The sequence below is a fragment of the Numenius arquata genome, chromosome 1 (genome assembly GCF_964106895.1).
Source record: "Numenius arquata chromosome 1, bNumArq3.hap1.1, whole genome shotgun sequence".
NCBI lineage: Eukaryota > Metazoa > Chordata > Aves > Charadriiformes > Scolopacidae > Numenius > Numenius arquata.
Window position 1 is genome coordinate 60754579 of NC_133576.1, and position 22799 is coordinate 60777377.

Genomic DNA, 22799 nt, shown 5'->3' on the forward strand with positions numbered 1-22799 from the left:
TATGTTATGTCCATTTTTGGTTCTAGAAATATGCAACGTCCTGCGCTTCAAAATACATAAGGTAAGGGCCTAGTTAGTACTTAGATCTGCTTAATATATTTTCTTCCACAAATTCCTACCCTGTTGCTCAGTCCTGCTATAAAAATTTGCTGCCTCAGACTGCAAAATATTAATTCATTTCCCAGGGATCTCTTTGGGTACAAGCTGTGAAAGCAGATCTGGAAGTTGCAAGCACATTTGCTCTTGCTTAATCTTACTCAAAGCTGAACTGATTGCTAACACTATAGTAGCAGGTGCTCAAATACATCCAACTAAGTTATTACCCTAGCTTGGAGGAATCTTTTTTTTCTCCTGATCACAATCAGGTAATCAGTGGCATATGGACGAAATCCTAGTCACATTCAGCTTGGTAAAAATTGTGCCATTACTACTGTAAATAAGTTTTATAGTAGCAGGATTCCACCCTGTGACTGTAGACGATGTCAACAAAAATTTTCAAAATGAAGTACAAGGTATACAATGGTCACAGTGGCCCAAAGAAAGCAAAACAGTGGTGTTTTGATAATAATAAAAATTAGGGAGCTTTATTTTTGTTTACATTCTGGATATCATAACAAGGTAAAATTAAAAGAAGTTAGAGTGTTAAAACTTTCGTTTAGTTGCATCACAAAAGGGACAGACAAGGATAAAAATACCAAATTTGATGTCTTTACAGTAACTCCTTTCAACCTGCCCTTCTGAGTAGGCAGTGCATGAAAGCATTTGCCCATGCATAATATCTTATTAAACTGTCATGATTTGATGTGACACATTTTTCTCCCAATTTGCATACCTGGTAATAGACTTCCTAAATATCACCTTCAGCTCCACTGGCAAAATAGTAACCCACCTGAAAGAAACGTTGCATCAGATGTTGGTGATGGGACAATCTCAGGGCTGTGTCTGAATGTGAGACAAATTGTGCAGGCCATTAAAAGCTATATGGTCTATTGCCATGCTAATGTTGGGTTCTTTGTGTAGTGTGGGCTTCTTGCCTCATAAACATGTTTCCATGACTCATTAAATCCTCTGAAATAAAAGCTCTTACAATTCTAGCACAGTGGAGCACTCGTTTTTCGATTTAATTATAAACAGGCTAGATAATGAGCTACCTAACTTGTCCCGTTTTCTGAAGGAGGAGAATGGTTAGTGACCTCTTCTTTCTCTAAAGAGGACCAAAATCCACTTCATTTGAAAGATGAAGGAGCGAAAAGTCCTTGATAAAATAAAGGGGCTGCATAAGCAAATGGGTGACTAATATTTTACATAACAAGTAAGAATATATATTTTGTGAATCTATTTAGTATTCAGCTTAAAAGAATATAGTAACCATAGCAACTCCTTATCACCTGTTTGAGACCCTGCAACAGCTTAACAAAATGTGCACCAAATGCCCTGCTAATATTTGTAAAATGCTGATGATAATATCTCTTGGAGACTGCTACACTGAAAGATAAGTGTGTAAAAATGCTCAAGATTCACAGCTCCTCTGTCTACTATCTGCTTTCTCCTTGCCATTCTACTTTGCTTATATATATCAGTTTTATTTATTAAAAACGAAAGATTAATGGGTACAAGGAGTCACTAGAGGGAGCAGGATGCTGGACACGCATCACTCGCACCACAGCATGCCCGTAATAACCACCCTCAGTTAGGTGCTCTGAAGGCTTTAGTGGTTTGTGGTGGCCAAACAGAGGCAGCATAAAAGGAAAGGTTTCTCAAAAGGGTTGAACATGGGAACTCGCAGGAAGGCACGCAAAATAATGAGGAAAGTGCAGATCCCTCCCCTGAAGCAGGGACAGTGGTGCCTTTTGCTTTATTTGCAGGCTTCTGAATCACATAAAGCTGTAACAATAATGATCTTTCTGGCTGTAGGGACAGCTTCTAGACGTCGCATTTCAGGTGTTCTCCCTTCCTTTTCAGCTTCCAAGCTGCAAATGGTCAGAGCTTTACACTTCTGAAGTCTAACATGTGGGTATGGCAGGTGAATTTTTCTGCAGTGTTATTTCGATGCTCCACAGCCCTAAAGCTAAGGACACTGGGATGGCCTGCAGAGCTCCCCTGCTGAAGTGTCGTCACCTTTTCCCAAAGGACTCTGTGCTTTGTCCATTTTTTTGTGGTGTACTTTATTTTCCCAGTCTATAAACTACTTAGAGAGGCAGGTGCTCATCAGTTATCTGAGGATCCCAATGAGTTCAGGGTTCCTTTGATAAAAGATATATGGAAACTGTGTTTAAATCATGAAAGTCTTTCATTTTGAATTCTCAGTATGATTCTTCTTTCTCTCTCACTTCAGTGTGAAGTGCAGTGTACTGTGTATATGTGCTTCTGCTCCCAAGTGTGCGTGTAGAAGGAGGGTAGCAAAATCAATGGTTACCAAGTGATTTGGTAATCGAGCAACATGGCTGCACAATTCAGCCAATTCATCTCTGTGTGCTGAGGCACCTTCATGTCTGTTTTTGGTCTGCAGCAGCATGGACTACCAAGGCTTTCACTCTTAACTGCCGGTGGTAGATGGGGAACTGAGAGCACTGAAAGCATGGGTGGCTGGAGCTGACAGGATTATCAGGGCATCACTCCCCATTCACATAGAGGGCCTTCTTGGTGCCCAAGAGGTGTGAAAAAGGCCTTTATGAAATGGGAGTCAGGACCTTCGCATACTATTGCAGTTTCATAGTGTATTACAGAAAAAGACAAGCTGAGGAAGATGTTGGAACATGAGAGAGAGTATGAGCATATGTGACAAAGAGTGGCTGTGGGGATCAAAAGGTACATGAAATAGCTTAGAAGGCATGCATTAACCTTCGCTGTTGGAGTAATGTGCAGTAGCAGCTACTTCTGTACTTTTTTTTACTGCTGCTGGTGCAAAATAATCATGTCAGAGAATGTGTTGCAGGCAAGGGTAAGAATGGTTGGGTATCCCTGTAAAAAAACACCTGTACTCATGAATATCTGTGATTTCCGTGAATTTCAGTGTTGAAGTAGCAAATGCAGACTAATAGTAAACTGGAAGTAAGAAATGCAAAAATTAAAGTGTAGTGGTGAGCATTTTATTTCTGTGCTGGCCTTGATATTCCACAAGTCTTACCCAAATCACTTTTCTGAGTTACTGGATCTTCATGAAAAAGTTAAACGCCAAGTGTGAAAATATAGTTTTCATGGACCAATCTGTTTTTTTATTTTAGTGTACCTTATAAATGAGAATCAAAGGATTGGATTATAAAACCAGTTTCCCGGGAACCTGGAGAAGCACATTATCTTTGCAGTCATTGTCTTTTATTGCTAGTGCCGTTTAAAGGGAGGCCTGAAGAGGGGACACATCTGGAAATGTGAGCTAAATAAAGTAAAAATTCTTTTGGAAACTGGTAAACCTACACTATATATGTCTGTAATTAAAAGGAACGAGGTACAGTGGCTCATAAAAGTACCATCTGAAAACAGTTTAAAGGTTAAAAAAGGGCTACTTGGCACAGATATAAGGGTGAGACCTGACCAGACCAGTCCTCCCATGGCAGACCTCCCAGTGGGCCTGTTTATAAATGTAGTGTTTCAAACCCCTCCTTAGCTGCTGTACATATAAATAGCAATTTATATTGCTATTATTTACAAATAAAAAGCAATGCTCCTGGTGAGAAAAAGCATTAATGTGATAGGGAAGACGCTCTGAAAATGTCTCTTATTTTACTGCTGTGACTAATGCTTTGTGATATCTGCCTACATCCTTGAATTACTTAATTTAAAATTCTCTGGTAAGAAGGTTCTTTTGATTTTCTTCTAAATTCTTTGCCTGTTTTTCTCATTTGAAATTAGAAGAACGTGATTTTTTTTATTTTTTTTATTTCCCACATAAATATATTACATATTCAGTACCAAGGGCCTTGCTGAAGCAGTAGGAAGGGATAGTAATGCAGTATTTCATAGGTAATCTGACCTTGAGAGTAACCTCAGCGAACTCCAGAAGTTTATGAGTCAAATCATGAGTCACATATGTTAGCAAATTCTCAGTTGTATAAAGAGGTTTTCCTGGGCAGAGTCTAAGGACTTCAGGTTTGGAGTTAGGCTTTTTGTTGTCATTCACCCGCCCACCCCCTGCAGACCTCATTTCACCACAGACATTGCAATCCATTGGTATCCTGGCTAGGGAAATACTTCACTTGGGAAAGGAATATGTTGCTAGGGAAGACAACCTGAAGACTACTTTCTTTTTAATGGAAAAAGTCCAAGAATATACATTTAATTTACTTGAAGCATTTGAATATCTTTCTATTACACATTCATGTGTGCACACACATAATTTTCTAGTAATAATTTCGGTATTCTACTTATGTTGTCAGATTAATAATGTCTTTCCCACTCTGGCTACTGATATTTAGCCCAGAAACTTGTAGTCACGTCTACAAAGATCAGTCTTTTTTTGTCTTTCATTCCTGCTTATGGAAGAGCCTGTGCCACTCTGATTACTGTAAAGTGTAAAGATGTTTTTGTTTTATAGATTTACTCTCTCCTTTATTATCCTCAGGAAACTAAAGGCAGCTTCAATAAATAGCTTGAGAATTAAAACAGGGGAGACGAAATGCCTTGCCGTGGACACACAAGCAGTTTACAGGTCGCAATTTGTATTCTTATTGTTTAAGATACAATCCCGAGTCACTTTACTTCACAAGGTTTCCATGTGACCCTGTTGCTGTATAGCTGTCAGACAGGTAACTTCTACATCTCCTGTCCCAAGAGGTTGCCTGTCTCACAGAAGCCCTTTTTGCATGTGGCAGGCAGCTGGCATGGGTAGCCGGGGCACTGGAGAGAAGAGATAAATGAGAATTCCCTTTGGGAATATTCTTGGGAGGTTCAACTGCAAAATGTAATTTTCTCATTAAATTAGGTTTCATGAGAAAATGCAGATTGTTGACAGATTTTTCTCCCTAGAAAAATGAAACAAAGTATTTTAGTCTGACTTGAACTTTTAGACAACTTCGGCTCTGTTGATCTAAGCTGAAACATCTGATTTCAAGTCAGTGAAATATTGGTTCGTTGTCCCTCCAGTGGCAGTTTGCTTCATGGGATTTGTAGAGAGATGTGTGAGCTCCTTTTTTTAGCTCAGTGCGACCCAAGCTCTGCAGTGTCGTTCCAGTGAAACACAGCAGAACTTTGAAATATGAAATGTTTTCTGAGAACAAGAAATGTGGAGAAGAAGAAACGGTGCAGAAATATTTCAGTTTTTCATGTTAGTGCCTTGCCTTAGCTGGGGGTTGAAAAGATACCAAAATGCTAGCATTTCTTGTCTCTTGGAAAGTTTTGCAACACAGAGTAGATCTCTCTATAATTCCTCCTGGACATGGCATATCCCGACAGTGCTTAGAGTTTCTCACTCCTGGCACAGACTTCTGCATTGCATAGGATATGTCTAAACTGCTGTGAGCAGGTTGGAGGAAAATGCTTTTTTAGAGAAGGATGACTTAATTGTAAGAATGTTACACGTTTTTTTTTGTAAACTTGTGGTTAGGGGATTTCATTTGGAAAGGAAGGATTGCATGGTTTGATGGTCCCAGCTAACAGGCAGATAATGGGAGTTTGAGTAGGTACCTGCTTGCTTCAGGCGACAATTTATCAATTTAGGTTTTAACTTGTTTCAGTGAAATTGTGGCCAGATGAATCTGTGTGGTCATATGTTTGGATATAAATCCTGGAACAGCTGAACGATATTGGTTTTGACAGCTACTGTTTGATGTTTGGCTGCAAAAGGCATATATCATACAACTTTTGCTAGTTGCCTGAATCTTTGTTTGCTTGGCTTGAGTCATTGCATGACTGGTTTTTGCAATTGGTCGCTAAAAAAGTACTCGGTTACTCTTTCTTTTCTATGCTAATAGGGGTTACAGAAACATAAGGCAATTCTTGTCTTGTTACTTCATCATTCTTGTTTTCATAGAGGCTTCGTAAGACTGGAATATTAAGAAAAATCTGATGTCATTTATTTAATGTCAATTACTTTTAAGAGAAATGAGGTATAATTATCACTGAAGTATCACGTAATTGTAAAATCCTAGGAAATGAAATGGAGAAACAATGGTAAACTAATTATGATTTCCATTTAATTCTGCATATATGTATACTAGAGAACAGATGTTTTAGAAACTCTGAACCCTTGTAGAATCATTCTTTGTCAGTTTTTTTAACTTACTCCCATATTATTTTGGAATAGACTATCAGAGTCTTCTTATCACTAATTTATTACACATGAATGTGCACCAACTTGTTCAGCCTAGCAGATCAAGTATCTGCCTCATAGCAGATGTGGTAAAATGAAATCCAGTAGGTATTACTCTTTTGATTAAAAAACCTTATTCAAAAAGTCTAGTCAATGTTGTCATTAAGGTGAGTGCAGATGGATCATTTTTTACCACCTTTCTGTCTGTCTGAGCTGTGGATTACTTAGATTGCATAAGTGATGGAGGAAGAAGTTGTCCTGAAGAAATCTTCACTTATATCTTGCCTGTGGCTGGTGCAGTCACAAGTGAGATTAGAGCAGTTTGAGAGATGCTGTAAATAACCCAGAGAGGGCGAATGGTCATCTAAGGACCACTCCACCAAGAGGACTGCAGGATGCTCTGTTCTTTCTCATCTCTGCCTGTTTTAGTGATACCCTGCCAAAAGGCTGAGTCATCTTGCTTGAAAGGCAATGAATTTCCCAAAGGTCTGCCTTAAGGACATCTTTGTGCACTGTGGCTTTTGGTGTCTATTTGTAAATTTAAGGATTTCTGATGTTGCTGGCCGTATTTTTAAACTTCTGTTGGAAAACACGGTGCATTTAAATACCTGTGAGTCAGAAACTCTGCAAGGGTAATTAGTTATCTTCATTGCATTCACTACAGTGATGTTGATAGCAGTTTAGTACTGCTTTGTGAGATCCAGCTCTGCACATTCTTATATTCACAAATATTAACTATATATTTTAAAATTATTGTGTGACACTTTCATATCTTGAGAACAGTTTTTCATATTAACACTATTTCAGATTTTTTTTTCATTTTTTTTATACTGTCTTCTCAGAAATTTGTCTTCATCTTGCAACCTCATATTTTGTGCCAGTTCTTCTGGAGGTTATTTTTACATTCTTGTGTTGCCTTGAGTTATATGTTCTCATGTTATCTGGGGTTATTAAATAGTATTTTGTATTCTGGACATCCTGCTCTTCCTGCAGGTGCCATAAAACCCATTAGAAATTAATTTCAACACCAGTAGTTTGGGTGTGAATATTACCTTTTCTTCTAAAAGTGCAACAGTTTGCCTGCTTGTTTAATTTAAAAAAGCATGTATTTATTTTTATCAGTTGTCTATATTGCAAATTAAAGGCAATCTATTTGTGATTGACTTCATACCTGAAGATACTGATTTTCAAGCTAGGTTTGTTTCTTCACCTATGTGCTGGGTCATATTCTTCCCTGCTGCAACTCTTTCACTCCTACCATATAATCAGATCCTGGGGTCTGGTCTGTCTCTATTTGGCACAACTCCGTAAGGAGACAGAGTGGTTCTTCTGTCTTTAGCGTATATCGAATTCTGTGGGCCCAGAAGGATTTCCACGGCAGCTGGAATTCAGCTAATAAGAGAAAGTCCTTTTCTCCACTTCCCGTTCTGCATTCCCAGTGCAGCTGGAGCAGAGCTAGCTTGGTCTGGAGTACATAAAATTGTATTACACCAAAAAACCTCCAGTGACTGAGTAATTCCACATTAGGTTGCTTTGCATCTGTTCCACAAGTTCAAAAATGTTCCTGTGTTTGTCAATTTATTGGAAAGAACAAAGCTATTGAGGAAGGTTTAATTAACAAATCAGAATAAGCACAAGTTTCAGATTTTGAAACAGTGCTAGGTTTTTGCTATCAAGATTGTTGTTCTTGCCTTGTCACAATTTAAAACCTACAAACTTGTCCACTGCATTGATGAGCACTGAACTTAGCCCCGTCCCACTAAACTCAGCTGAACTTTTCCAGAACAAGAGTTGACATGCTGACAAAGAACATACAACATCAAGTTTACTATGTTTTAGTAAAAATATGTGATATTTGTACATAATGTACAATTTGTAACTGTTATTACATGGTGGGGGGTTTTGCTGCACGTTTATAGGAACTCTCAAAGCTTTTTGGCTACTTAAGCCAGCTCAGGACACATGCTAAAATTACCTCTTTATCTTAAGTAGCAATAGGTGGCAGGATTTTGAGTTAGCACCCAAGGCCCTGAGCTCTCACAAGTACCTGCTAGCTACTTTTGCCAGGTCAGGAGCAGAACAGCATGGACCACGCTGAACTTCTTGCTGGTCAATCTGCTGGTAACAGAAGCCCAGCTAACGTTATCCCCCTTACCTCTGCTTTAGTGAATGGGGCAACATGGTGCTTGAGACATAAGGCTAGATGGAGGGCTTGCGCGTCCGCCCTTTTTGCCTGGGAGGTGCTTGATGTGTGATAAGGAGTGTGGCAGACACCTGTAATGAGCAGTAAGGTCAGAGCTGCTTTGGTACTTCTCTGTCTGCTGGAGTCACTCAGGGGCAGGCTAAATTGAGGTTTGATAAGAGGAATCTGACCATTACTACTGATAACCAGAGTTCACAGAATGTAAAACTGCTAATGATTTGATTTATTTGTGGCTATTTGTCTTTTAACTTGAATTAATTCCATAAGAATCCTCTAAAATGATTGGGCTCCCCACCATGATTTTGGTCTTGCTTACACAGGAGACCAGGCGGTGCTTGAACTTACACCTGGCACCACCTCTTCTGCCTGCCCTTCCCTCTGTACATTCCCACTGGACAGACTGTAAAAGTTTCCTCCTTCTGGGGCAGAAGCTTCTTTCATTTCCCCAAAGACCGTATGATTTTCTCATGCACGCACATACACTTGGGTTATAGATGTGAAAGTGGATATTCAGAGAAAGGTGTAAACAACAGCATCTGCCTTTTCTTGCATCCCAAGTGGCAATTGCTCTTCCTCGCATCTCGCTGCACCATTGTGTCTTTGGATGCTGACTACCCTCAAAACCAATTCAGAGATGGATCCTCTCTCTTCCCCTCATGCCACTCAGGTGGCCTTAAGAAGTTGAGCACAGAACTACTTTTCTGAATCCACCACATGTGAATCCACACTACTGCTGGGTGGGTTGATCACAAAGCACGTTCCTCAAAGGTGGTAAGAGAATGGCAGAATTAGAGTGGGGGCTGTCTATGATACTTGGTTATTTCAGTAAAAAAAATAGTCCACACCCCACCCTGAATGTGTGTAGCTGACAATTTTTTTTTTTATTTTTTTTTTTTTGCTAACGTTAAAAATGAGTTTTCATCCTATGGAACTAACTCATTTTTTGATGCCACATTCTGCTGAGTTTTCAGAAAAATGCAATTCCCACCCCATCCTGTAAGGAGTGCATGTTGGATGTGAAAAGGTGTGCATTTCCAGAAAAGTTCTGCAACTGCTTTATCTTTATAATGTTGGAGTTCTTCCTGAATTATTTGCTATGTTTCCATGTGAACCTCTGAAACAGTCCTCAGAATCCCCTTCTTAAAGTCCTGAAACAAAATGCAAGAGTTTGGGGTGAACCCTTTGTAATCCTTATTAATTTTGTAAGTTTTGCACCTTTTGCTAAATCACTTTCACCAGGGAATTTTATCCCTAAGGCTCTAATTACTTCAGAAAAGAATTTTTATGCTTCCTTTGAATGCATCCTGGAGAGGATTCTCCTAGCTTTAACCACAGTAAAAGGTCTTTGCATACCACATACTCATTTCAAGTGACACGTGTCCACTGAGCTATGTTTGGGGAGCAGAGGACAAGCATTCCTCTTGAGTGCTCTTAATGCACCCGGCCGGCTCTGTGCATTGCAGCTGCTTCAAGCTGTTGTGCAAGCGCGCAGGACTGGACCATCACGGGAGGATCACCAAGTTGTCTCCACGTTGGCTAGTGTAAATGGCTGGTCTTGCCCTTATGCAATGTGCTGCGTTGATCCCTGGAGACAGTTGGTTTCTGTTGTACATTAAAGCATATCACTGGATCTTCCACCTGAGGACATGGACCAGGCAAGAGCACAGTTCGCCCTGGATGAAGTGCAGTAGTGCTTTGAATCACAGTTTCCCTCCATCCATGCCTTACTTCTGAGCTGGACAGTGCTAACATTATGCAAATTACTTTCTTGGTCGCACTTATGAGAAAAAATCATTATTGTCTTTAAACAGGAAAGCAAATGAATAAATACTTCAGACTCTTTCTTTCTTTCTCTGTGACATACCCAGTGCTGGAGCTTATCATAAGTTAAAAGGAAATATATTTTAGGAAGCCTTTAATTAAAATCGTGGCAGCACATCATTGTAACATTTTTTTTCTGCAGCTAGATTCAATAAGATTTCTTGTACTGATAAGAATTTTTCTGGATAGTGACTACTTTTCGCCTTGGTAGATAAAGCCCTTGCAGAAGCAAATCCATGATACTGGCGCTTTTCTTCAGACATCAGATTTGCCTGATTGTCCCCTGAGATCAAAAGACAGATTTCCATTTAGAGTGGAACAGAGACACTAACAGGCTTCTGAACTGATATTAAGTTAGAGTCAAAGAATTTGGAGAAGAGTGGGTGGTATGAATTTGCAGGTTTGTATTTCTCTGCTTTTTTTTATTCAAACTCAAACAGCAATAGCACTTCAGATTTGAGATTTTTCTTTTTGCCTTTTGTTTGTTTATTTTAATGAAAGCCACCAAGGGGCAGCAGATAGAAGCTGATCTCAGCTTCTTAGTTAAAATCTAAAAAAAATAACAATCTATTATTATTTTTTTCTTTAAAGTTGCATTTGGGTTCCAGTGTTATCTTGCATAAGTAACTAAGCTTCAGGAATGAGGAAATCACACTCCCTAAAGAAGGGAAAGCAGATAACAACCTTAATGCTAAGGTTGATTAAACATTTGCCACCGAGACAAATAAAGCTTTGCAACAAAACATTTCCAAAGCCTCTGGATGCACCGGCATCCTTCTGTTCCTTCCGGCAGACAGGCATTTGCTCTTGATGTAGATGGCAGACTGTATTTTACTACTTCCTCCTCATGTCATTATGTAATTTACTTTTTAATCTGACATGAGGAAATTGGTGCTTCTGGAGCGCATGTGGCTCCGACTACTAGGGAATATTGCCACTTTACCGGGCGGCTGTTAAGTGCTTCTGTGTCACTCTGATGTTTCAGTAGTTTCACTGGACATTTACATTTTCTTGCTGAAGTCCTGGGAGCCCGTTAAGCTTCAAGCAGACCCGGAGCAGTTAGACGAGAACGGGAATAATCTCTTACACCGCAAATTGACTTCCCTCTTTGTAGCCCTAGACACTGTTTCCAGCTGCTTTCAGTCTTTTAAATCCTTGAAAGCTTTCCTAATCCTCATGTAGGCAGCCTTTATGTGCTCTACCTCCCTCCCCTTCCTCCTGATTGGCGAGGCTATTTCATGGCCCAATTCAGCCAACTACTACATCCCTGGGCTGCGGTTTGAAATAAGAGCCAGGCGGACAGTTGCCTCCCCGCTCCTGACTTTTAATAGGCTGGGGAAGGAAGGTTGGGAAACTTGACATTGTCTTAAGAAGAGTCCCCCCCCTCTCAGCAAAGGATAAAAAGGGGGGGAAAAACAGTCAGGGAGGAGGAGGCGGGGGGGGGGGGGGGGAGAAACTTGCTTATATAGAATCATAGAATCATTTAGGTTGGAAAAGACCTTGGAGATCATCAAGTCCAACCGTTACCCCAACACTGCCAAGTCCACCAAATTAAGGTGGGAAACTTGATGGATTTCTGCCCTGCCGACAGCAGCGCGGTGGGAGCAGCCCCTTACCGGCTGGATGGATGATGGGAATCTCACCATGAGGCAGGTAAGGAGTCGCTGCCTGTTGGGGCCGGTGAGGCGAGGAGAGCCCCGACAGCCCCATCCGGGGCTGTCGGGGCTCTCCTCGCCTCACCGGCCCCAAGTGGTATCGGTACCAACCTCTCCAGAGCTCTGGCTGCTTTTTTTTTTTTTTTTTCCTTCTTGTTTCTTAGCCTTGTCAAAACTAAGTTTCTAGGGTGAAGAAAAAAAACCAAAATGAAAAAAAAAAATTAACCAATTTGAAGGTTTTTGCTTAATCCTCCTGGTAGGCAGTGGTGCCATGCAGGTCATTGTGCGTTTCAGGTTTGTACGGGGCATGAAAGTGGTTTGTGAGGGATGTAAATCAATTCCAGTTTGCCATGGTTTAAATGCATTGTGTAGGCTGTCTCACAGCCCTGTTTGTGACATGCAAAAGGGAAAGAACTTGCTGTGTTATAAGCCTAAATATGCCAATAATTCAGCCCAGGGATAATTTATTAAACAGCTCTGCATGAGTTCCTTGCCTGCCAGGGCTTTAATCTTCTGATTGTTTTAAAATGTAGTAGTTTCAAGCTGTCTTACAGCTTCACAAAAGTGCTTTAAGATGGGTTTTCTAGGGATTTTTTTTCTAAGATTATTCAAATGAGGAGTTGGTTTTTTTTAAGACTTCTATTCACCTGAGGAGACAAAAGGAGCTTTTATTCTCGTTCTCGCAGTTAAAAGGCACAGTGGCAAAATGTTTTTGATTCTTGCTGTTCATAGTTTTACAACAACAATGTGTGGTTAGAAGAGCCTTGTGGGAGCAAGGAAAACTCGCTGGGCTGTATCTTAAGACTGAATCACAGATCTGTCCCAGTTTAAAAAGCCTTCCACTCCGCTTCCGAAACTTGCACTTAATATGTTATTTTCTAGGTAGGCAATGGGTAAATATGAGGAAATGAGAGAAGTTTTCTAGGTTCTTTTCTGTGTGGGTGTTATTCATTCAGCTCTCAGTGGGACTTTTATAGTACATGTCCAGGGAATGCATGCGTGAGGATTTTGCACCTGTAGTGCAAATGGAGCATTTGTTTTCCACTCACTTTCTGAAACCATGGTGGGAAATCTCAGCTTCCTTACACCAGTTTTCTGTGAGTTGCTGGAGGTGGGGAAGGGCGAAGAAAGAGAGACTATAGGTGATGGGAGGAGGAAAGGTATTTCCTTCTCCCACTAGCCAAAAAAATTACTTTTATAGCTCTTTAAAGAGAGAGGGGAATTCTTGCCCTTGGGAAGCAAAATGAAGGGCATTTTATATGCTGCATAGCTGAAGTTGGTCAGTTGGATGCACGTAGTCATCAGAAATCATTATCACCACAAGAGGGTACTTTGGCACAGGGGGTTGCCAACGGGGAACGAGAAAGCAGCAGAAGCGTTACAGTATGGCAGTAACAAAAAGTAAAACGCTCTGTGAAACATGCACTTTCCTCTCCTGAAATATTTCTCCCTAAAGCGTGGGTGATGAAGATTCAGAGGTGATGGGTTAAAAGAGCAGGGCAAATAAGTCAGAATAGAGGGGCGGGGGGATGTAAATGCACACACGAACCCTCCCTCCCTCCTCCTCCTCCTCCTCCTCCTCTTTTGGAGGGGGAGGGAGGGAGGAGAGGGAGACATTCCAGCCTAAGAAGAGGTGCAGGCACAGGCGGGCTCATTCTTGCACAGCCCGGCCCTTCCCCGTAGGTGTCTGCCTCCCTCCCTGTCCCTGCCTGAGCCTTGCGGGCGGGACGCCGAAGCGGACCGGACCCTCGCCGCCCCCCTTGTGTCCCCCCCGGCCCCACCGTGCCCCCGCCGCCCCGCCGTGCCTCCCCCCCGGGGGTGCGGGTGGGGAGCGGCCGCTGAAGCGCTGCCAGAGTTTGTTTAAACACCTGCCTGAGAGTGCGGTTCCTCCCCCCCCCTGCCAAGTGCAGGATTCAGGAGTGTTTCTCCGGGTTTGGGTGGTTTGTTGCGCGCAGATATGTTCGGTTTTTCAGGGGGGATCTGGGCGTTGCTAGGGACTGAGGGACAAAATCCAGGCAGCTGTAAATCAAGGAGGGGGTGGGAGGTGGCAGAGCCACTGGGAACATCACCCGCCTTCCCCCCACCCCAGCAGACCTCACGTTTTAGTGGGAACTGAAGATTGTGATGAGCTACGAACTAACCGTACAAACTGTTTAGGAAATCCATTCCAGCAGGCACTTAGGAGCAGGAAAGGCATGTGCAGCTGGAGCCCTTGCTCCCGCTTCTACTTTGAAATTGTTACGGGAAAGAGGAATATGCAGAAGGTGATTTTTCTGTTGGCCCTTTTATGGTCCTCCTATTCAGAGTAAGAGAGAGCTTTTTTTACGTAGTCTTCCGCCTTGCGATCCTCTCTCCCTACCTGTCCTGTTGCTTTCCCTGCCCTTCCCAGGTGTTCCCTTCCCCATCTTTACACCAGCTGGCTCTAAGGCAGTGAGGGGATGGGTTAGCTCCTTCCTCTTGTCAGGCTCTGGGAGCGAGTGATCCCACTTTGAGAGGCTTTTGGTGGGAGCTATGGCTTAACTTAGGGGTGCAGAGTTAACCACCAAGCAGGCAATGTGTTGGAGGTTGGAATGAAACCGTGTAATATACTGATGACTGCTCTGGTCCAAAGGCAGCCCACAGGTACTGAACAACAGCACATAGCAAGACAAATGCCCCAATATCCCCAATAGAAGTGCAGGAATTACTGTAGGAATGTAATATGCAGCCTGTTGAGTTGATAAGATTCGACCTACTTTACCACTGTGCCAGGCCAATAGTCTATAGCAGGTAGCAGCGGTTGGTGTAAATGTTGTGTTGAGATTTGTAAATGAGACGGTATAAAGAAGCAGTCATTTTTAGGCGGTAATTGAAAACCTCAGCAAGAGGTGTCTCCTTGCTGTCTGATAGAATGACCTCACATATATGCTCCAGTAACCAAAATGGGAAAATTTCTATCTTATTGCTGTGCATGTGACATCTGGGAAAGTACACTGGTTACTTTGTACCTGTAAAAGTTTAAGCATCCACAGGAAAGATACCCATTTGGGTGTGCTAGCATGCTAAAAGACTAGTGTTAGGAAGCAGAAGTGCGATATTTTAAAGGTACGTAACATGGTTGCAAGACACAAAAACCAACTAACCTGACAAGAAAAAATCCTTTGCAGGTAACACGTTTTCTGCATTGCAGAATATTCAGTTCAGTTTATGACTTTAAAAGAAATTCCTAATTCCTAAGGAAACTTGCAAGTGATGCAAACTCCTGAGAAGATGCTCAGCCTTCATGTGATTGAGTGGCGTTTTTTTGTGGCTGGACACAGTTACGTGGCTGGATTCCCTGAATTTGCTGCAGAACTGGAGAGGGCACTGTGGGCTCTGTTTTAAGTTCCCTAAGCCTACTTCACAGAAAATCAAATGTTTGATGAATTTTAATACTTCATTTTCACTCACCTTCACCCACAACATATCCCTGAAGTGCAGCTCATGGGAGTGCCATGGACAACAAATGCAACTCCTTATTTTCGCCCCTCTATTGAAGTCCCATTGACTTTGATCGAGTTAGACTTGAGCCCTTCGTTGCATTAAGAGGTTCAACAAAACGACTGTTAACTGACAGGCCACCTAAAAATGAAAAACTGTGTTTCTAAGGCACATAAAGCCATTACAATTACTTGTCATGACTGCAGTCATATAGCTTTTAGCGTGCATATAATTCACCAAGTGAATAAATGCTGCATACAGTTTCAGCGCAAAACACATGCAAAATTCAGAATCATCCCCTTTCTTACAGCTGTTTAAGTTCTTAGCATGTGTTTCTTATTTCCTACTTTATTTTGCATACCTTTTAAAACTCTTAATGTGTTCCTTAGTAGAAGAGCTGTATTCTTGTCCTGGAGTGCTGTAATCCTTAGCCTTGCTTTAGGAAGTTCTCTTTTAAAGTTCATCCTGGGACGTTTTGTTGTTTGTTTGGTCTGTGAGGGAAGAATGAGCATCTTGGAGAATGCTGCTTTTTTTGTGTGTGTACCACGCAGAATAAAGAAAACAAGTGTACAGAGTCCACAGGCTGGGAGTGTATCAGTTAATTAGTGGCTGGACATTGCTCAGTAGGAAGCCTGGCTAGGTTTTTTGTGCATGTGTGTATGTGTGTTGTCTGCTCCCTTTGATCACTTGTGTGGTAAATAGACATGCAGGGTAGCTATAGCAACATGTGCTGTAGGTTGGTGGGAACAGAGGGGACGGGATCCCTGGACAAAGGGTAGTTTGTTAGAGTGGTTGGTTCTGATTAGAAAAAGGTGGCACCAATCAGGGCATTTAAAAACATCAGTTTTGCAAAACACAAATGGATGTTATCGGTTTCAAAGTGACGTCTATTTCGGTAGCTCTGAAGGAGCAGACCATAGGGAAGGTTGGGGAGGAAGGGGGTGGGATAATAAAAAGCAGAAGCAAAACCCTGTAACACTTTTGAATGTAAAAATATTCATGCTGGATGTGCTTTTTTTTTGTTGTTGCTGCACCATCCATGCATTGTGCAAGAAAGCATTTCTAGGAACCAAAATACCACAGATGATGCTACAGGTAGTAGTGTTTTCAAAATATGGCTTTAGAGATGCAGTGGTGATAACCTGATGTTATGTAGTACATCTGATCCATTACCTTTCTCCAATTTCTAAGTTCTGCATACAGTTCTCTATCAAAAGATGCTGTATCTATTTCAGCATCCTACCTGTAGAGGTCAGACTTGAAGTTCTCAAAATCTTCACTTGATAGAATTTCAACCTAAAGCTAAAGCTATAAAAATACAAAACCAGGCATAGCCACTTTCCTCATTAACTTTATGTGGAATACTCTAAAATAAAGTTGGTTTGTCAGTGTCGAGCTATTAGGTAACACAGCATTCTGCATTGATGGCAGCCTGAAATACATCGAAATTCAGCCTCGTCTCACATCTTGAACAGAGCCCAACCTAAAGCTTTTATTAGCCTCTGAATTATTTAGATGTGTATCTCCCACTCTCTGATCCCCGCCAGGCCTCCTACCTTTGATGAGATCCTGCTCCAGCTCTCTCCCTCCCGCCTGCCCGGCACTGCTGCGCTGGCTGCCGGCTTCCCACCGCTGCCCAGTCCCAGGGCTTCCCTGCTGGGGAGGGAACGGGGAGGCAGGCAGGCAGCGGCACAGAGGGCTTCAACAGCTTCTGAGCTCTGCAAAAAGTTGTCAGACCTCAGAGTCCCTCCGCAGAGTAGCACCAGAGGTAAGGGGTCTGCTGGAGCCTGGGGTCGAGGAAAATGAACTGCTGGGAACGAGGAGCTCGCGGTGGTAAATGCTGAGGGGATATGCTGAAGCTCAGTAAATGCTTCAGCATTTAGAGAAACTATTGGATTTGGCTGTGGGTGAAGACTGAGCCGGGAGAAAGGAGCAGACCCGTATTCACATACAACCATGTGAATAGCCTTTTGAACGCGCGCTGGAGTTTGCTTGAACTGAATTTCAGACGACTTAGGGAACTCCATTCTTTAGCCTGTTCTTGGGTTTGAAGTCTTTTATTACAGTCATGCAGCTTAAAGCTTGTAATGCTTTAGCAAGCTGTAAGGAATTACTGTATATCCCTGAGATCCCTGGCTTGCAGTGCAGAATCCACCCTGTCTGAAAACTGGGAAAGGCGCTAAAGGGTAGGAAGCTGATTTTGATCTCTTTTCTAAACAATAAAAATAGCTCTTAATTCTTTAAAATTCTTTCCTATTTGCTGTCGGGTCATGGTTGTTTATCATTATTATGTATATCTTCCCAGGGGGATATGGGAGGACAAAAAAACTGGCAAAGAGGTGATGTTTGTTTGGCCCCAAAGTTTGATAAGACTTTTTTGATGGCATAAGTGTTGAGATATCTGGGTGCAAGAAAAATTTTTAGATAGTAAAACAACTAAAAGAGAGCCTGGGCTTTTATTCCTGGCTTAGTGGGACAGTAACTAAGAAGATCCACAGGGCTGATAGGATTTTTCATTGTAGTGTGATAGACTGTAATGAAAATATTTATGGTGGGGTGTTTCATTGCTCCAGAAAGGAGCTGGTGACATGCTATGACAGTTGCTCCACATTTTTGGGGCAGAGAGGCCGACATATTTCTAATGCTTCTGGGGGCGCCGACAGCTTCCCATCACGCTGCACCCTGGCTGCCTTGTGCTGCCCGTGCACCTGCAGGCCCACGGCATCGCCCGCCGCCTCCCTTCAGCACCCCTGCGTCCCGAGCAGGTGCCCATGACTAATGGCATTAACTTGGCTCTTTGGGTCTGCAGGTATTTAATTACTGAACAGCTGCAGCAGGAGCTCTGAGAGACCCCCCACCAGAGTGGTAGGTTGGATTCGCTCACGGTCCTGGCGAGCCGATTGCACTGCTTAGACACAGGTGAAGAGAGAGCTTGCTCAGATGAGACCCTTCCCCTGACCATGTCTGGGATCTCCATCTCTGTTTTTTTATTAGAAAACTTATTCTGCGCATTAGCTGAGGCTGGTGTTTTCTTCCAAAAAAACCCTGAGACATCAGTGTTTTATGGCAACATGGTTCTTAAAAAAATTATCTTCTTTTTTTCAGTAGTTGTCTGTATGGAAACATGATCCCCTCTTCTTTTTCTTTTTTTTTTTTTTTTTGTTTGGGTTTTTATTTTGGTTGGTTTGTTTTGTGTACTGGGTTTTTTTTTCTTCCTGAGAGGTAATTGGAGACATAAAAAGAGAAGAAGAAAACAAAAAGAAAAGAGAAACACTACACATTTACATATATATATACACATATATATATTTAGAATTGGAGTTGCCAAATCCAGCCTTTCAGTCATAAGAACAGCCAGCATCCCTGTTTCAAGGTAGTATTCATCACCAAGCAAGCTTCAGAAGTATTGGAAGGGGCTTTATCACTGGAACATATTGAGTTTCTTTCTCCTAAGATTGTGCCATTACTGCAAAATCTATGTATTCTACAGGAAGATGTGAACTCTATTGACAACTTCTGCTCTGTGGACCACCAAAGTCTGCCTCTGTCTCCTCGCTCAGCTTTTCTTCTCCTTCCCAACCAGCCTCAGCTCCCTCGGAAGCTGGTGCCTCAAGCTCTCAGCCTGGTCTCTGGTCCTACCTCAGCTCTGGAGGCAGGGATATAGACAGATATGGCTCTCGCTTCTCATGTTTCTGCTCTTGTGGGAGTCAGGAGAGGCCTGCAGGCAGAAACCTACATGACTCTGTTTATAGTCTCACTGAAAAATACTCGTGCTGTAAATCTGACGTGCAGAGGAACAGCAAGAGTAGGGGAAGGGGAGTCTGCCCTGAGCAAGGGAAAGACTGTCCCTTTCAGAGCACCGCGTGTGGACAAAGCACTTCGGCAGGGACAGGTGATGGCCAACCACTGAGCAGATGTGTCCATGTGGTGCTCAAGAGAGTATAGATGCCAGGGTTCTGCCTTGTGTTGAGTGGCATCAAAATTAGTGTACACTTTGCTTGCTAACAGTTATTAACTAATCTAGTTTTTGACAAATAATATGCAATTTATGAAGCTTAGATTTTGACCTGTGTGCAAATTTATGCTATTCCACCAGCCTTAGTAGCACCTATTGAAAAAAGTGACCACAAAGAGTTAATGACTTCATTTCTAACTGGATAACCTCAGAAGTATAGTTTAGGCAGGGATTTCAAACTGGGAGTTAAGCAGTTCAAAAGTGCACTATATTGTTTTGGTCTAATTAACACAACATAGTGATAAGACATTAAAGCAGAGTGACAACACTATACATTGATAACAGGGGACATTAATGCCTGCAGACACAGTCTACATTGTAAAAATCTGAAAAAAAAGGCTTATTATGTTAGATAGGTCAATGTGATTTGACCTAGTTTTGCTTTGCTGCTTGGAAATTATGTCAGTATTCATTATGTCATCTCCTTGGATGAGCAATTTAAGATCCTTTTTGCATCGCAGTGTTGTCCTAATATTTTATATATATTTACTTACTCTGTAAAAGGATCCTTCAGGCTAATTCTAGAAATCTGGGAAAAACTGATACAAAACAAAACCTCCTGAAACTGGCTTCACTTTTATGTATGTCCTCTGTGCAACAAAAAGGAGTGAATTTAGTTACAGCAAAATTGTAGCTACAAATTCTGAAAAATATCTTGTCCTTTTTGCATGTAAAGCTCATTAAAATTAATGAATAGAGAATGACTGTGCTAACTCATGTAGCCATGTACACCTTTCCTGTGCAGGTTATTCATTGCTATAAAATAGCATTTTTAACTTAACCTGGATGCTTCTGTAAAATTGAGTGGATTAAACGAATCGTGCCATATAGTTTCCTTGTGAAGTGTTCGGTCTCATGTGAAGTCACTGGTATTCCTCTTTAAAAAAATGAGGTTGTTTTTTTAGTCTTCAACAAAATCGCAAGGACTTTCCTTCATATTTATGTTTATGCTGGTTTTTTTTTTTTTTCCTCTCCTACCATCTGGACTTGTAAGGCAAGACTTCTGTTTGCCAGGACTCAAATTGTGGTACACCAGGGAACAACTAGAGGTTTAAATGCTACTGTTCTTTGCTCTAATGGAAAAATAATCTGTTGCTGTTATAGCCCATTACAGTATTTTGGTAAGTGCTAGCAAAGGAAAGCTCTGTCTCTTCCTTAGCTTTATGTGTCCACCCAAAGCTATGCCCCTTAAAGATGTGTAACTAATGTAGGGTATTGCAAGGTTGCACCTTTTGCTTCTTAGCCTTGCTTGATCCGAAATGGGCACCTCTGAAGCCTGATTTTGCTTCTGCTGAAGTCAGTGGGACTGGGGAGGTGGGATGGAATCCTCATTCAAAATACTGTCTTACTGTAGTTATTCGAGAAGTATGTCTATGAGTAAATTCACACCCTTGTGACAAATGCTGAACAGATCAGTTGATACTGTGAGAGCAAAACCAGGCTTTCTTTCCTGATTGTTTTTACAAATTTTATTTTCATTCATGTTTTCTTGAATAATAAAGAGTTTGGTTTTGAGTTTCAGCATGAGCTTATTCCCTGCAGTGTTGAAATATTTAAATGAGGTAACAGGTTCCTCACCATTTCTTCACAAACACATCTAATCTTCAAAAGGTCCCACTTCAGTTTTTTCAGCTGAAGTAAAATTTAAAATTGTAATATCTATATTTCAGAGGCAAATGCTCTTACCGCTTTTGTTAACCAGCTTAATTGGAACAAAAGACTGATAAGAATGAGTGTTCAGAGGTGTCTCTTCTGTGCTATAACATTTGCTCTTGATCCCTAATTAAGCCTTATTACTGAAGGTTAAAAAATCCTCCCATAATCTAGCTCTCCTTGAATGTCTTGACTAAGACAAAAAAAACTGTCATGGGAGAAGTCTGCTATTGGCTCCCACGCTCCTCCTCCCTTTAAAGAGAACTAAAGTGAAAACTGCTTATGAAAGATTAGCGATGACTGGAAATAAACATCATGTATCCCAGAGCAGTAGAAGCCTCATGCTTGAGGGAGAAGATGATTGTGGACTGACAACACTCTTGATACACATAGCAAGACTGTGCAGGGCTAGAGATTCACAGAAAGTTCCGATCAGACCCTGGAGATTTTCTGGTCCAACCTTCTCTTCAACACAGGTCACTACAGCAACTTAGTCAAACAATCTTGAGCATTTCCAGCACGTGAGGGTCCACCACTTCCCTGGGCAGCCTCTTCCAATCTCCAGCTGCTCTCATGGGGAAGAGTTTATTTTCTTATATCCAGACAGAATTTCACTCGAAGCAGCTCGTGCCCACTGCCTCTTGTCCTGCCAGCAGGCATTCTTGTGAAAAGAGTAGCTCCATTTCCTCTATAACTAACTTTTTAGATATTCAAGAACTATGATTAGATCCCCCTTGAGCCTTTTCTTCTCCAGGCTTAGCAAACCTGGTTGCTCCAACCTTTCTTCATTGTCAAGTTCTCTAACCCCCTAATAATCCTGGTGGCCTCCACTGGACCCCTCCTAACTCCTGCTACTGAGGGGACCAAAACTGGTCACAGTATTCCAGGTGTGGCCTAATAAATGCCAAGTAGATTGAAATAGCCATATTCCTTGATGTACTGATTGTACTGTTGCTGGTGCTGGCTGCCTTCCCTGCCAGGGCACACCACTGATTCCCATTTAGCTCACTGCCTGCCAGCACTCCCAGGTGCCTTTCAGCGGAGCTGCTTCTCAGCCCATCAGTCCCCAGTTTGTGCTGCTGCTTGGGATTACTTCTTTCCAGGTGCAGGACATTACATTTGTCTTTGTTAAAGCTTATATTATGACTGTGTTGAGAAAGTTACTTTACAGCCTCCAAGAGAGGCTTCCTGGCCAACATAACAAAAAAAAGCCAAACCCAAACCTTTCCCCCTTTAGCTTGATTTTATTGCATGATTGTCCACAAAAGGCTTTAGTTGTTTCTCAAGCATCATCTGTCTTTCTGGACCAGAAATCCTGGGGTATTAGATCATGGATCTTGTCTAATATCTCTATTTCCATGATTTTTTCTATTGTCTGTTTCTATGAATTTATACCATAAATATTGTAGAGGAGTTAGCTTTAGGAAGACAGATTGTGGTGTTGTGGTCTAGAAAATCTGGAAACTGTTACCAGAGAAAAAAGGTTTGTGGAGAAATGCACTTTATTTCCCCGTTTGTCTTGAGCTGATGAGGTAGGTATGCCCCAAGAGAGGCTAATAATCAATGGTGCTGATTTTTTCCTTAAGGTTCCCTTGAGTTTTCAGACTAATTCCAGTATATTCTCCCTAGTCCAGTGAGTTTTTTACATCTCTGGATCGAGCCCTGCTCCCTCAACCCTGTCCCTGCTCTAGGGTTTCTGTTACTGCCTCCTCGCTTCCCTGCCCCCGTTTTTTTTGCCTCTGTCTTCAA

At 41.8% G+C, this 22799-nt stretch overlaps 1 protein-coding gene across 3 annotated transcripts in view; it reads left to right on the top strand.

Annotated features, from left to right (window-relative positions):
* The window catches only part of MID1 (midline 1), a 184288-nt gene that overhangs the window by 22242 nt on the left and 139247 nt on the right, over positions 1–22799 (top strand). Inside the window, exon 1 of one of the 3 annotated variants that reach the window (XM_074157086.1) lies at positions 11556–11921. The exons of 1 other annotated variant lie outside the window; for it this stretch is intronic. The gene's annotated coding sequence lies outside the window, so the exon portion shown is untranslated. Of the gene's footprint in view, positions 1–11555; positions 11922–22799 lie in introns of those variants that run through there. One more of the 3 variants, XM_074157168.1, reaches the window with a different exon arrangement.